The sequence below is a fragment of the Rhododendron vialii genome, chromosome 6a, assembly GCF_030253575.1.
Source record: "Rhododendron vialii isolate Sample 1 chromosome 6a, ASM3025357v1".
Lineage (NCBI taxonomy): Eukaryota > Viridiplantae > Streptophyta > Magnoliopsida > Ericales > Ericaceae > Rhododendron > Rhododendron vialii.
This window is the reverse complement of record NC_080562.1, coordinates 11,710,435-11,725,208: the sequence shown is the minus strand read 5'-3', so window position 1 is coordinate 11,725,208 and position 14,774 is coordinate 11,710,435.

Here is a 14,774-nt window from a genome sequence, read left to right as displayed (position 1 = left end):
TAAACTTTCATTGTTAGCTAGAGATCGATGATCGGGAGATTTTTTGGGATCTACTGAGTACATTGATTATTGGTTACGTGGTTCCTCTCGTAAAATCGAAAGTTAGGTGTTAGTGTAATTACCAGTTTTTCAGCAGCAAATATAAGATATATCTCAATTACAATAATGAGGTTCTGTTGGTGTTTCCTACCCTAAAACGTACGGTAGAACCTTTTATTCACAATTTATGTTATGCCCTAGTCTTCCAACACAAAAAAGCAAATATCTATGTGCATAGAGATTTAACAAAAGTTGGTATGGTCAAGGCATGTCAGTTAGTGTAGATACTTCTTCCTAAGTTTCGGGTTTAAAATCTCTTAACTGTTATTAATTTTTATATGGCCAGTTTACATGCGATTTTGCACTGGTTGTGATTGTGCCATTTGTTATGTGCGCATAAATTGATTCAAACAACTCGATTCATCAAAACAAAATGGTAAGAAAAAGTTCGCTGACTTGGCGGATGCGTCATACAAGACTCGAATTTGCCAAGTCATTGTGCTAATTGTGCAATAGTACACGTGTTAAGGAAGGGGGAAAGAGATGTGTGTGTTTTGTGGTTTTTGGTTGGTGTATTAATAGAGGTTGGGGAATGGTGTAACCTTGCAAGTAAGTGGGGAGGTTACGTGATTAGTGAATTAGATGGATTAAGTCAGAACACCCTTTAATAATCTCTCTATTTAAAAAAAAAGCATCAAACAATGATAAGTGTAGCCTTTGTCGAATTAAGTAAGGGCGTTTTCGTGATCTCAAATCAAAAAAGAAAAAAAGATAAGAAAAAGGTAAGGGTGTTTCCATGATCAGATGTTTCAGGCATCACTTTCGAGAGGACCGTCTACTAATGAATTAACAATAAATCTGCATGAACAAACTCTCTCACATTTAGGAAAGTAAAACCCTAGCCGCAGCCAAGAGTTCCCCCCCCCCCCCCCCCCCCCCCCCCAGGGTTCTACGTTAGAGCTCACTGCCGTCATCTAACTAGAGAAAAAGAATTCTTCTTTGACAGGTGCTCTATTTACTGAATAGCCTCATTATCCTCTATTGTCGAGATTTTGTCTCATTGCCTTCTTCGGACTGGGGTCTTCGTCTCGTTTGATACGTCCACCAATTATAAAAGGAACGGTCCCTTTATCGCTTCCTTCTGATCGGAGTCAACATCAATTTCATCACTTCTCGAAGTTTGAATTGCGAAAGGTAAATAAAATATTTATATGATATACATAGGAAAGATATCTCATGATTTAGAGAAGTACTAAATGCGGCAAACGTTTAACTACTCGGATTTATGCTCTCAGAATATGGTCTACCCAATCTACCCAAGGCCGAGTGTTGAACCTATGCTCTGATACCATTTGTAACGCCTCGATTTTCGGGAGCAAAATAAAATAATTCTTTAGGAAAATAAACAAAAAATTTCAAAATAAAGGTTTAGCTATTACAATCTCAAGATAAATTTACTGATTCAAAATACATTAACTTCAGAGCTGACTCTAGGCTTGACACGAATCCCGAGCATACTCGATCTCCGTTTCTGATATTCTTTCCTTGTCGAACTGCACCATCATTGAATCCCCTCTATTGAATCCTGCGCTCTTTAGCAAATTGATCACCGAAGCAAACGATTTGCCAGGATACAAATATATCTGTGAGTGATAAATCACTTAGTAGAATAATCCAACCCAACTACCCCCCTTACTTTACAGCTAGCAAGTAATAGGGTAATAAAGATGCGAAAAGTAGAACATAGATTTACAAATACCAATTTATTACTATTCATTATTCTAATGTGAAATCTAAAATCTCAACCACGAGATCTTTCCTTCCCAACTGCTAGCCATGCTCGGTTCCATGAGATCACTTCCCTTTGTTGTCGCAGATACACCTAGGTTATATACCGAGTGCGCACCCCAATAACTACAACAAAGGGAAAACTTATCATGTCTGAATCACAACTAGGGTTCGCTTATCTTATACACCACTTCACAATCATCATTGGACTCCCGCCAGTTTCAATCTCATCATAAATCTCATCACATCTCAAAATCCCGTCTGCAGGCAATCTCTAAAAAGAAAAACTTCTCAATTTATCCATTACCTAGCACCGTCTAAGTGAATTCTATTTCGCATACCACCCCATGTCTCTAGGGTCCAATCTAGCATTCAAATCAAGTAGTAGTGCAACATACAATTAATCAGATAATAAACAAAATAATTAGTAAGTAATGCAATCACGCAACTTTTTATGAATGGGTCGTTGCCCTTAATCTCATATGGCCAAGATGATAATAAGTAAGAACTTTTAAAAGAATTAAAAAAAAAAATATATATATATATATATATATATATATATTTCAGGCTCTCATTAATTATTTCTAAGTAATTAGTTTGATTAAAAACTAATTAAATACATTAATTAGGTAAAAAAATATTAAAATAATTAACATGACCTTAATAAGAGTTCTAAAGGTCCTATGCAACCAGTTGAGTGTCAAAAGTTGGGTTCGGAGGGTCGCAGGATTATTTTAAATAAAGATATTAACAAAAGTTGTCAAAAGTAAAAGAAATGGATAATAAATTATTTAATAAATAAAATAGGTCGAGGTTAATAACGTTTCATCTTCGGAAGGTAAGGAGTCTAAATAAAATTACTCGGGCATTACTAACAAGGTTTATAAGGTGGTAAGATAATTTTAATTGGAAACACTGTAAAAATAATAATAAATAGTAAATTAAGTAAAGAAAAAATAAGAAACTAACAAGATATCATCTTTGAGATGCGAGGAGTCTAGGAAAAATAGTTTGAGTGGCAAAACGTTCTTCAGAAAGCCGTAAAGATTTTTCGTTTGTTAAATCTTGAAAGATAACGAATAAATAATTAATAAATAGATAAATAAATAAATAAAATATGATATTAGCAAGGTATGATCTTTGAGGTGTGAAAAGTCTAGGAAAAATAGTTCGGATGACAAAAATGAGGTTTGGAAGGTCGCAAAGTTGTTTCGAACCATTTTTAATGAAACCAGTCCAAGTTCGCGATGAGAGGTCCAGCCGCACGGTCTGACTGAGTCAAACCTTGCGGTCCGACAGAAAAAGACTGGACCTTGCGGTCCGAAGGTTGCGGCCGCAAGGTTGAGAGCAGAATCGATTTTTTTGTTGTTTCGAGATGGTTTTGATGCATGGGTCCATTTGGGGCATAGGGTTAAACTTAAAAACACTTAAATACACTTAGAGAATGGTTGAATAGGATTATAATACTTTAAATCGGATCGAATTGGTTCAAATCGAAACTTGGAATTTTGGAGAAGACAACTTCGGGTTTGATGACGGGGAAACTTTGGAACCAAATTGGATGATGTTTGGTGATGCTAAGAGTTGTGGGAAGAGTTTGGAACGATCGAATTGGATTTCGGTTGGGTCTTGGTACAAAATCCACTTTTCTCTCTCTTACTTTCTCTCTCTAAAACTCCATGGATTGGAGCTTGGTTTTCTCCGATTTTTTTCTCTTTTGGACTGGTGGGGTGTGGGGAGTATCGTGGTGTGCCCTAGGGTCGAAGTGATGGGGTATTTATAGGAGAATTTTGAAGAGGGTGATAAGATTGTATTAATGAAAATTCTATCTCTTGGGCTTTGAGATGAACGAGATAAGGACAAATATATGATCAGGGAGAAAGTAGAGACTGAGTAGGAGAGGGAGAGACAGAAGGAGTGTGCATGCATGCATGCATGCAAACTGAAAAAAAATAAAAATAAGACAAATAAGATAAGATAATTATATTTGTATATATCTATTAAGGAAAAGAATTTTATTATTACGAATAATACTTTTTAAATGATATTATTAATGATAAAAATTACGAGTTATTACAACCTATCCCCCTTAACAAAATTTCGTTCTCGAAATTAGAGTGTACCTTTAGGAGGAAACAGATTCGGATAGTTGGCGCGCATAGTATCCGCTCGTTCCCAGGCTGATTCCTCAATTCCTCGATGTCGCCAAAGGATTCAGACAAGTTGAATGGTTTTGCCTCAAATGCACTTCTCACTATAGTCTTGGATCTCCATTGGCTGTTCCTCGAGATTGACGTCCTCGTTGAGTTCGATGTTTTCCCAATTATTGATGTAGGACATGAATTTTCGAAGCATAGACACGTGGAGCACGTTGTGGACTCACTCCAGTCGTGGTGGCAGTGCCGAACAATATGCTACTTTCCCAATCTTCTCCAAAACCTCAAAAGGTCTAATGTAGCGCGGTGATAGTTTCCCTTTCTTTCCAAATTGAATAACTCCCCGTTGTGGCCGGATTTTAAGGAACACATGCTTTACAGTCTAAAAGGTTAGTGGTCTAGTCCTCTTGTTGACGTAGCTCTTTTATCGACTTTGCGCGGCCAAAAGTCGTTGGTGAATGGCCTTGACCTTTTCTGTTGTCTTTCGAACTAACTTTGGTCCTAATAGGCTCACTCCTCCCTATTTAGTGCAACAAACCGGCGATTGACAGGGTCACCCATACAAAGCTTTGTATGGTATCATTTTCATGTTGGATTGATGGTTTGTTGTTGTAGGTAAACTCAACCAGAGGCAGATGTCGTTCCCATCTTCCTTTAAAGTCCAGGACACAAGCACGAAGCATCTCTTCTATGATCTAGATCATCCTTTCGGATTGTTCGTACATTTGTGGGTGAAATGCGTGGCTAAGATGAAGATCGGTTCCTAATGTTTTCTGTAAGCTATCCTAAAAGGTCGACGTGAATCGTGAGTCTCGATCACATACAATGGATACGAGTACACCGTGCAAGCACGTGATTTCTCGAATGTAGAGTCAGCTGAGAGTGTCCATTGAATCCGTCATCCGTATTGGTAAAAAAAAATGAGCGGATTTAGTCAAATAGTCGACTGTCACTCAATTGGCAGTGCCTGATTGTGGAGAACTAGGAGTCCTGTCACAAAATCCATAGGGATGTGTTTCCATTTCCATCCTGGTATAGGTAATGGTTGTAGGGTCCCATCGGGCTTCTGATGTTCTACTTTTACTTGTTGGTAGGTGAGACATCTCGAACATATTTTGCCACGTCCTTCTTGATTCTGCCCTACCAGTATATTCGGCATAGATCTTTGTACATCTTGGTGCTCCCTAGGTGGACGGCGAAGTTGGAATGATGAAACTTCTTGAGTACTACTTCCTGAAGGGTACCGATGTTTGGTACAAAAATCCCTTCCTAGAAGCGAAAGCTTTTATCAACATGGATTTCCTATTCAGCTGCTGCTTTTCCAGTTAGTAGTTGATATCTTCTGCGGTTGGCTATAACTTGAATCCACTGATGGCTTTCCATCATCTCTCATTCTCTGGTAGCTAAACTAGTCATTTGTCATCGGTTCTTGCGACTAAGCGCATCAGCGACAACGTTTGTCTTTCTTCGAACTGTTCTCCGTATAGATAATGTTGCAAAGACTTTAGGGCGAACACTATTGCTGCCAGCTTCAAATTATGAGTTGGATAGTTCTTTTCATGTGGCCTCAATTATCGGGATCCGTAAGTGATGACCTTTCCATTTTGCATGAGTACAGCTCCCAATCCATCTTTGGATGCGTCACAATACACTGTATATCGCACGTTTCGTTTGAAAATGATCAAAATAGGCGCGTTGGTTAATCTCTTTTTAAGTTCTTGGAACGACTTCTCACATGCTTCATTCCATTCGAACTTAACCCTTTTTGGGTTAGTCGCGTCATTAGTTTTCCCAAGATGGAGAACTCTTAAATGAATCTTTTGTAATAACCCGCTAATCCCAAGAAACTTCTAATTTTGAACACCATAGAGGGTCTTTTCCAGTCCATGTCTGTTTCTACCTTGCTGTTGTCGACTGAAATTCCTTTCTCTGACACCACATGTCCTAGGAATTTGACTTCCTTCATCCAAAATTCGCATTTGCTGGCCTTTGCATACAAATGATTGTCTCGAAGTACTTGTAGGACAATTCTCAAGTGGTCTTCATGTTTTTTTTCTCCGTTGGAGAGTATCCAAGAATGTCATCAATTAACATTACCACAAACTTGTCCAAGTACAGCATAAAAATTTTGTCCATCAGACACATGAAAATGGCAGGGGCATTGGTTAGACCGAACGGCATGATTGCGAACTTGTAGTGTCCGTAATGTGTGCGGAACGCCGTTTTAGGTATATCACAATCTCTGATTCGCAATTGGTGGTATCCGGATCTTAGATCAATCATCGAGAATCATGTCGACCCTCTCAATTGGTCAAACACGTCTTCTATTCTCGGAAGAGGGTTTTGTTAATTGTGACTGTTGAGTTGGCGATAGTTAATACAAAGTCGAAGTGTTTCTTCTTTCAAATAGGGTAGGAGCTCCCCATGGTGAGATACTTGGTTGGATAATACCTTTTTCTGAAAGTTCTTGCAGCTGCGTTTTCAACTCTCGTAGCTCTACTAGAGCCATCCGTTATGGGGCCATTGGGGCCATACCGGGCTATAGCTCGATGGTAAAATCAATTTCTCTTGGTGGCGGTAGTCCTGACAATTTCTCAAGGAACACGTTCTAGTATTCGGATGACCCAACTCCATACGATCTATTTCTTTCAACTTGAAGCTTGCTAACCATTTAGAGGGCTTATCACGCCACCTTGCTTTGTGCACGTTGTGTGCAGAAGGGTCTTATCTACCCCCCTTAAATGAGTGAGACCTCATTTGCGGAAAATGATCTTTCGCTTCTCTTATCACCTTTGATAATAGCGTGAGGGGCTAATAGTCGACCCTTGACGTCAAAATCAATTCTTCTTGTGACCTAAGAATCACAAGCTAAACGTAGGCCAAGACTCCTTCTACTATAATCTATCCATCGAGGGGCGTTCGGAGCTTGAGGTTGGAGTTTAGGTGTAGTCGATGATCGCTCGTACGAGTTGCACAACCCAGTTGATACTCTATCTTGCGTTGGGATTTGAGTTGGCATTGATCTCGGAATTCACCTAATCATTGTTGTCGACGTAGGCTACGTTGTCATTGGCATTAGGGCTACGCGTATTGTCCTTGTTGGTGGGATCGACAAAGTGACCATAGAGAATGATATCGTTGACCCTTTGTGCCGATCTTGTAATGACTGCTCTACGAGGTTAAGTTTAGGGTCTTGAGGTTTCTAAATATCTGGTTCTCGAAAAGGAGTTCGTGCAACAATGTTCTCTCACTGATCTTTCTCTATTTGATCTATTTTTGACCGTTAGCTAACTAGAGAAAGAGAATTCTTCTTTGACAGGTGCTCGATTTACTGAATAGCCTCCTTATCCTCTATTGTCGAGATTTTGTCTCATTGCCTTCTTCCGACTGGGGTCTTCGTCTCGTTTGATACGTCCACCAATTATAAAAGGAAAGGTCCCTTTATCGCTTCCTTCTGATCGGAGTCAACATCAATTTCATCACTTCTTGAAGTTTGAATTGCGACAGGTAAATAAAATATTTATATGATATACATAGGAAAGATATCTTGTGATTTAGAGAAGTACTAAATGCGATAAACGTTTAACTACTCGGATTTATGCTCTCAGAATATGGTCTACCCAATCTACCCAAGGTCGAGTGTTGAACCTATGCTCTGATACCATTTGTAACGCCTCGATTTTCGGGAGCAAAATAAAATAATTCTTTAGGAAAATAAACAAAAATTTTCAAAATAAAGGTTTAGCTATTACAATCTCAAGATAAACTTACTGATTCAAAATACATTAACTTAAGAGCTGTTTCTAGGCTTGACACGAATCCCGAGCATACTTGATCTCCGTTCCTGATATTCTTTCCGTGTCGAACATTTTATTCCCTGATACTGAAGTTGCTACTGTACCTATTTTTGAAGAATGCTTCGAACCCGGACTGAACGCTTCCTGAGACTCAACCCTACTTCATCTTCGCCCTCCTGCCTTTCCAGTAGTGGATTCCGCTCATATTCGAAATTCTTACTTCACGAGAGAGATACTCACTATTGAAGGGCATACCCACGGGAGAGATACCGAAACTAGAAGCTTTGTTGTACCGCGCTCATTGACTTTCTATCAGAGGGGTTGACGTTCTGCACCGTAGGTCAGAAAAGGAAAAAGAGATGAGAAGGTAGGACCATCATTGAATCCCCTCCATTGAATCCTGCGCCCTCTGGCAAATTGATCACCGAAGCAAACGATTTGCGAGGATACAAATGTATCCGTGAGTGATAAATCACCCAGTAGAATAATCTAACCCAACTACCCCCCTTAATTTACAACTAGCAAGTAATAGGATAATAAAGATGTGAAAAGTAGAACAGAGATTTACAAATACCAATTTATTACTATTCATTATTCTAATGTGAAATCTAAGATCTCATCCACGAGATCTTTCCTCCCCAACCGCTAGCCATGCTCGGTCCCATGAGATCACTTCCCTTTGCTGTCGCAGATACACCTAAGTTATATACCGAGTGCGCACCTCAATAACTACAACAAATGGAAAACTTATCATGCCTGAATCATAACTAGGGTTTGCTTATCTTATACACCACTTCACAAACTACTTCACAATCATCACTGGACTCCCGCCAGTTTCAATCTCATCATAAATCTCATCACATCTCAAAATCCCGCCTACAGGCAATCTCTAAAAAGAAAAACTTCTCAATTTATCCATTACCTAGCGCCGTCTAAGTAAATTCTATTTCGCATACCACTCCATGTCTCTAGGGTCCAATCTAGCATTCAAATCAAGTAGTAGTGCAACATACAATTAATCAGATAATAAACAAAACAATTAGTAAGTAATGCAATCACGCAATTTTTTATGAATGGGCCGTTGCCCTTAATCTCGTATGGTTAAGATGATAATAAGTAAGAACTTTTAAAAGAATTTAATATATATATATATATATATATATATATTTTTTTTAAGGCTCTCATTAATTATTTCTAAGTAATTAGTTTGATTAAAAACTAATTAAATACATTAATTAGGTAAAAAATATTAGAATAATTAACATGACCTTAATAAGAGTCCTAAAGGTCTTATGCAACCAGTTGAGTGTCAAAAGTTGGGTTCGGAGGGTCGCGGGATTATTTTAAATAAAGATATTAACAAAAGTTGTCAAAAGTAAAATAAATGGATAATAAATTATTTAATAAATAAAATAGGTCGAGGTTAATAACATTTCATCTTCAGAAGGTAAGGAGTCTAAATAAAATTACTCGGGCATTAATAATAAGGTTTATAGGGTGGTAAGGTAATTTTAATTGGAAACACCCTAAAAATAACAATAAATAGTAAATTAAGTAAAGAAAAAATATAAAATTAACAAGATATCATCTTTGAGATGCGAGGAGTCTAGGAAAAATAGTTTGGGTGGCAAAACGTTCTTCGGAAGGTCGTAAAGATTTTTCGTTTGTAAAATCTTGAAAGATAACGAATAAATAATTCATAAATAGATAAATAAATAAATAAAATATAATATTAACAAAGTATGATCTTTGAGGTGTGAAAAGTCTAGGAAAAATAGTTCGGGGGACAAAAATGAGGTTTGGAAGGTCGCAAAGTTATTTCGAACCATTTTTAATAAAACCGGTCCAAGTTTGCGGTGGGAGGCCCAGCCGCACGGTCTGACCGAGTCAAACCTTGCAGTCAGACAGAAAAAGACTAGACGTTGCGGTCCGATGGTTGCGACCGCAGGGTTAAGAGCAGAATCGATTTTTTTGTTGTTTCGCGATGGTTTTGATGCATGGGTCCATTTGGGGCATAGGGTTAAGCTTAAAAACACTTAAATATACTTAGAGAAGGGTTGAATAGGATTATAATACCTTGAATCGGATCGAATTGGTTCAAATCGAAACTTAGAATTTTGGAGAAGACAACTTCGGGTTTGATGACGGGAAAACTTTGGAACCGAATTGGATGATGTTTGGTGATGCTAAGAGTTGTGAGAAGAGTTTGGAACGATTGAATTGGATTTCGGTTGGGTCTTGGTACAAAACCCACTTTTCTCTCTCTCACTTTCTCTCTCTAAAACTGCATGGATTGGAGCTTGATTTTCTCTGATTTTTCTCTCTCTTTTGGACTGGTGGGTGTGGGGAGTATCGTGGTATGCCCTAGGGTCGAAGTAATGGGGTATTTATAGAAGAATTTTAAAGAGGGTGATAAGACTGTATTAATGAAAATTCTATCTCTTGGGCTTTGAGATGGACGAGATAAGGACGAATATATGATCAGGGAGAAAGTAGAGACTGAGTAGGAGAGGGAGAGACGGAAGGTGTGTGCATGCATGCATGCATGCAAATTGAAAAAAAATAAAAATAAGATAAATAAGATAAGATAATTATATTTGTATATATCTATTAAGGAAAAGAATTTTATTATTACAAATAATACTTTTTAAATGATATTATTAATGATAAAAATTACGGGTTGTTACAGGAATGGTGTAACCTTGCAAGTAAGTGGGGAGGTTAGGTGATTAGTGAATTAGATGGATTAAGTCAGAACACCCTTTAATAATCTCTCTATTTAAAAAAAAAGCATCAAACAATGATAAGTGTAGCCTTTGTCGAATTACGTAAGGGCATTTTCGTGATCTCAAATCAAAAAAGAAAAAAAGAAAAGAAAAAGGTAAGGGTGTTTCCATGATCAGATGTTTCAGACATCACTTTCGAGAGGACCGTCTACTAATGAATTAACAATAAATCTGCATCAACAAACTCTCTCACAGTTAGGAAAGTAAAACCCTAGCCGCAGCCAAGAGTTTCCCCCTCCCCTCCCTCCCTCCCTCCCTCCCCCCAGGGTTCTGCGTTGGAGCTCGCTGCCGTCATCAACTGGTGTTTGCAGCCATGATGCAGGATGTTGCGGTGACGGTGACGATCAGCGATGGTGCCGGCGTTCTTCTTCCTCGGCGGTCTTTTGATCACCGGATCGTCTTCTTCATTCTCTCCAGAGGCGGCGTGGTCAGCGGGGTCTCTTGGCGTCCTATCATGTCAATTGTTAGGGTATGATTTTGTTGGGGTTCATTTTGATTTTGTTTGTTTTGTCCTTGTGTTTCTCCCCTACGGGAGTCTTCTTCACCCACCATTCAGGGGTTTTGTTGTTTTTTGGATGTTGGTTTGTGTGAGTTGGGTTATGTGAGATGTAGTAGTTGGTGTGTGGTGTTGCACTACTACTCTTCTTATGATTTGAAGGTGTGAGTCTTCGGATTGCTTACCCACCTGCATGTTTGGCTATTTTCTCCCTTGGGAAGAATATACCCTATATTGTAAGTTTTTCTTTATCAATGGAAATTCTAAACTTTTGGCAAAAAAAAAACTCTCACATTAAGTGTGGGATCATGAGTTAGAATACCTTCTGGTTGTATCTTTGGCTTTCTTTTCTTTTTTTTTTTGTCAAGCGGAAAATTTATCTTTGGCTTTCAAGGACGCAATTTATGGAAAGACGTTGAATTCTCTTTGGTGGTTAACCCACTAATTCTCCGGTAACCTTCCACTGATGTATACAATATTGTCATTGAAAAATGGATGATGCTTTCTATGACAATATGCTTCAAGATAATTTTTTGCATAATCATTTAATAAAAACTCAAATATTTTCCCTTTCCCTCTAAAACCAAATTACCATATGATATCTAACATTTCTTTGTAAGGCAATTGGTACTGGAGTAATATATGCAACAAATCAACAACTACGTGGTAACTGAGGACAAATAGAACACTAAGTAGTATCGTACACCTTTACAAGCGCGAATCATCTTAGGTAAGATTAGTTAGAGTTATACATGATGTTGCTACATGTTTTAAGAGAAAAACAACATGTTAATTTCGGTACATCTATATTCGGATTGGAAGTGAATTCAAATCAGCTATCCAACAACAATGAATTAATCACCAAGAGTGGAGTCACGATTCTTTGTTAGTGGGCTCAAAATTCTAGCTATGGCCTATAGTCAGACATTTACAATTTTTTTTTTTTTCAGGTGTAATAATTGGGAGGACATAGTTTCAAGATAATGGATAGGGAAACCAAAATATTGTAATGATATGATATCTCATTATATAAATTCTGACTTCCAAAAAAGCACAAGCAAATTTTCGTATATTTAGCATGATGCATAGAAAAATACAACAGAAGATTTGTTTGTTTGTGTACACAAATTTATCGTCTATCGACTTATTCTCTTTTGATTGGAAAGTCAGTTCTATATAGTTTGTATGGTAAAAAAAAACAATCTCAGTGTTGGATTGGACCATAAAGGCAAGATAAGGCCGGGATAACTTGTGATGCATCTCATAGGGCAAAAGCTATTTACACTCAGTGGAACTTGCAGAGAAATTTTTGATGACTTTGTTGGAAGTCTTGGGGGCAATTTCTATCTTCAATGAAGTTTCTGGGACAATTTTACAAATTTAGTGGGTTTAATTTCTAATTTCATATTAATTGATGATTAAGCTTTTTAAGGTGGGTGGTTTGACCTCACTTGCCATTTAAGCCCCTCCCACTAAGCACTTATTTTTTGAATTAAAAGTGATGTATTGTGAGAGATGGGCATGTCTCATAAAGCAGAAAATAAGTACTTACAAAATAAGAACCATAGCGGAACGAGAGTCTATAACACATCCATACAATGTATCCAAGAGCAAGAGAAAAGTATAAGGAGTAGTAGATATGACGATTTTTCTACTAGTATGGTACGTATAAGTACAGGTGAGTTACCGAGTACCGTTTTAGATTTATCACTATTAATTAGTGTTATTTTCTCACATAAAAGAATTTATAATATAATGTACACATTTATCAAAAAATAATTTGGTATTTGTCCAGTACCTTCCGGTATTTATCCAGTACTGACCAGTATTGCTTGGTTCCTGAAAAAAATTAAAAGTAGTCTGGTACCATTCGGTATTGGCCACTACTAACCGGTATCTCCGGTACTGACCAGTATTTGAGGCAGAATGAAATTAGAAGTGTAGAGTACCGGATTTGGACAATACTGATATGTACCGTCCAGTATGGTACGGGATACATAACCTTGCTCTCAACTACTGCTATTAATTGTATTAGTACCAAATATTTATTGTGTCAAATTAGCCCTTGTTTATTAGTACCAAATAAAAATTTTAAAGTCAACGCTTTATGTCTGCTTGAAATGAGATATAATGAAATATTTACTGTCTCAAATTCCTAAAATTTTGCACGTTTTGTTTTGGTATTTTTGTTCGCATTTTTTGAATTCTTATTGCATTAATATTATATTTTCTGAATTAATTATCTATCTTAATAAGAGGAGTCTAAAAAGTAAAAAAATTATTGCAAAGGCAAAAAAAAATTCAATAAAGACAAACAAAATAGCAAACATGTGATACTTTTATCTATACTAGTATCATCTTACATCAACTTTTATCCACATTTCTATGCTTTTTTATTTTTCTCGTCAAGACGAATGAATTTCAAAAATTACAAGGAAAAGCTAAATAAAAAATTTCAAAAAATAAAAACTATCAAAAAAATACCAGTTAAAAATTTGGGAAGAATGACTAGGAACAAGTGTTTGTCTATATACTATAGGCCACCAATTGGTAATTGCGAAAGTGTTTGTGTATAGTTGATTTTCTTCTAAACTGGAGTAATATAAGAACATATATTTTATTTGTGTAGAGAGGTACTATTAAAAAATATCAAATCATCAATCACTGATGTATTTAATGTTTACTTCCCCTAAACATTAATGGTGGTTGTTATTACAAAACAATTAATGGGGGCTATAGTAAATGTAAATTTACTGTATTTATTACGGTTAAACTAATGCCCAAGGGGTACTAAAATGTGAACGATTTTTGTCATTCTTGTGGGCTAAAAAATGGCCCACGAATGGTTCAAATTGGTTAGAGACCAACTTGTTTGTACCCTTGCCTAGAATATTGTTTTGGGGCGACTGATTAATTCTCTAAAAGAAAGCATATTTTCCATACTAGAGCAACGTGCAAGAGAAACGAGTCCGACTCTTTTTTTACTATAAGTAATTGGATTAATAAATATTTTCAGCATGTTCTTAGTAGGTATTAATTATTAAAACACGTCATTGATCGTCATTTTCCTATGAATTAATTGCTTGATTAGATCGCTTGTCCAACATATACCATCAAGCTTATTAAAATGAAGGAAAATAATTAAGATATGAATTCAAATAAAGATGTGTTTAAAATCGTACAATATGCATGTGTAGTTCTCATATGTATTTAATGGGGCACGTATGGCTGTATGTAGTTCACGACTTCAAACACTTTTTTTTTTTTTATCGAAATCGGTATCCTAACATATATGTGTGTAGCATTGGTATTAAACAAATTCACGAGAGCAATAAAGACTTTAAATTTAATCATTGGTTTAGTAGATGATATTTAATCCTGAAACATCCCTTCCTTTTTTTCTAAGATAAATATGATTCATTTAGAAATTATCTAACTTTATAAATACCAACTATGTATATTTGATTTATCATATAGTCTTACCTTGGGCAGTTAATCCACGAATCAAATGAGGCCAAAATGAATTGTTAAAATTTTTATAATGAGATTCGCAATGAATCTTCTGCAGTCGGTGGTTTGGTCGAGTACAAAAGTGTCATATTTAATTATTTATGAATGACGAGTCGGTTGAAAAATTCTAAAATCACAAACATTCACACAAATATTTATATACATTCATATTTATCTGTGTTCCACATACTAGAGGTGTAGT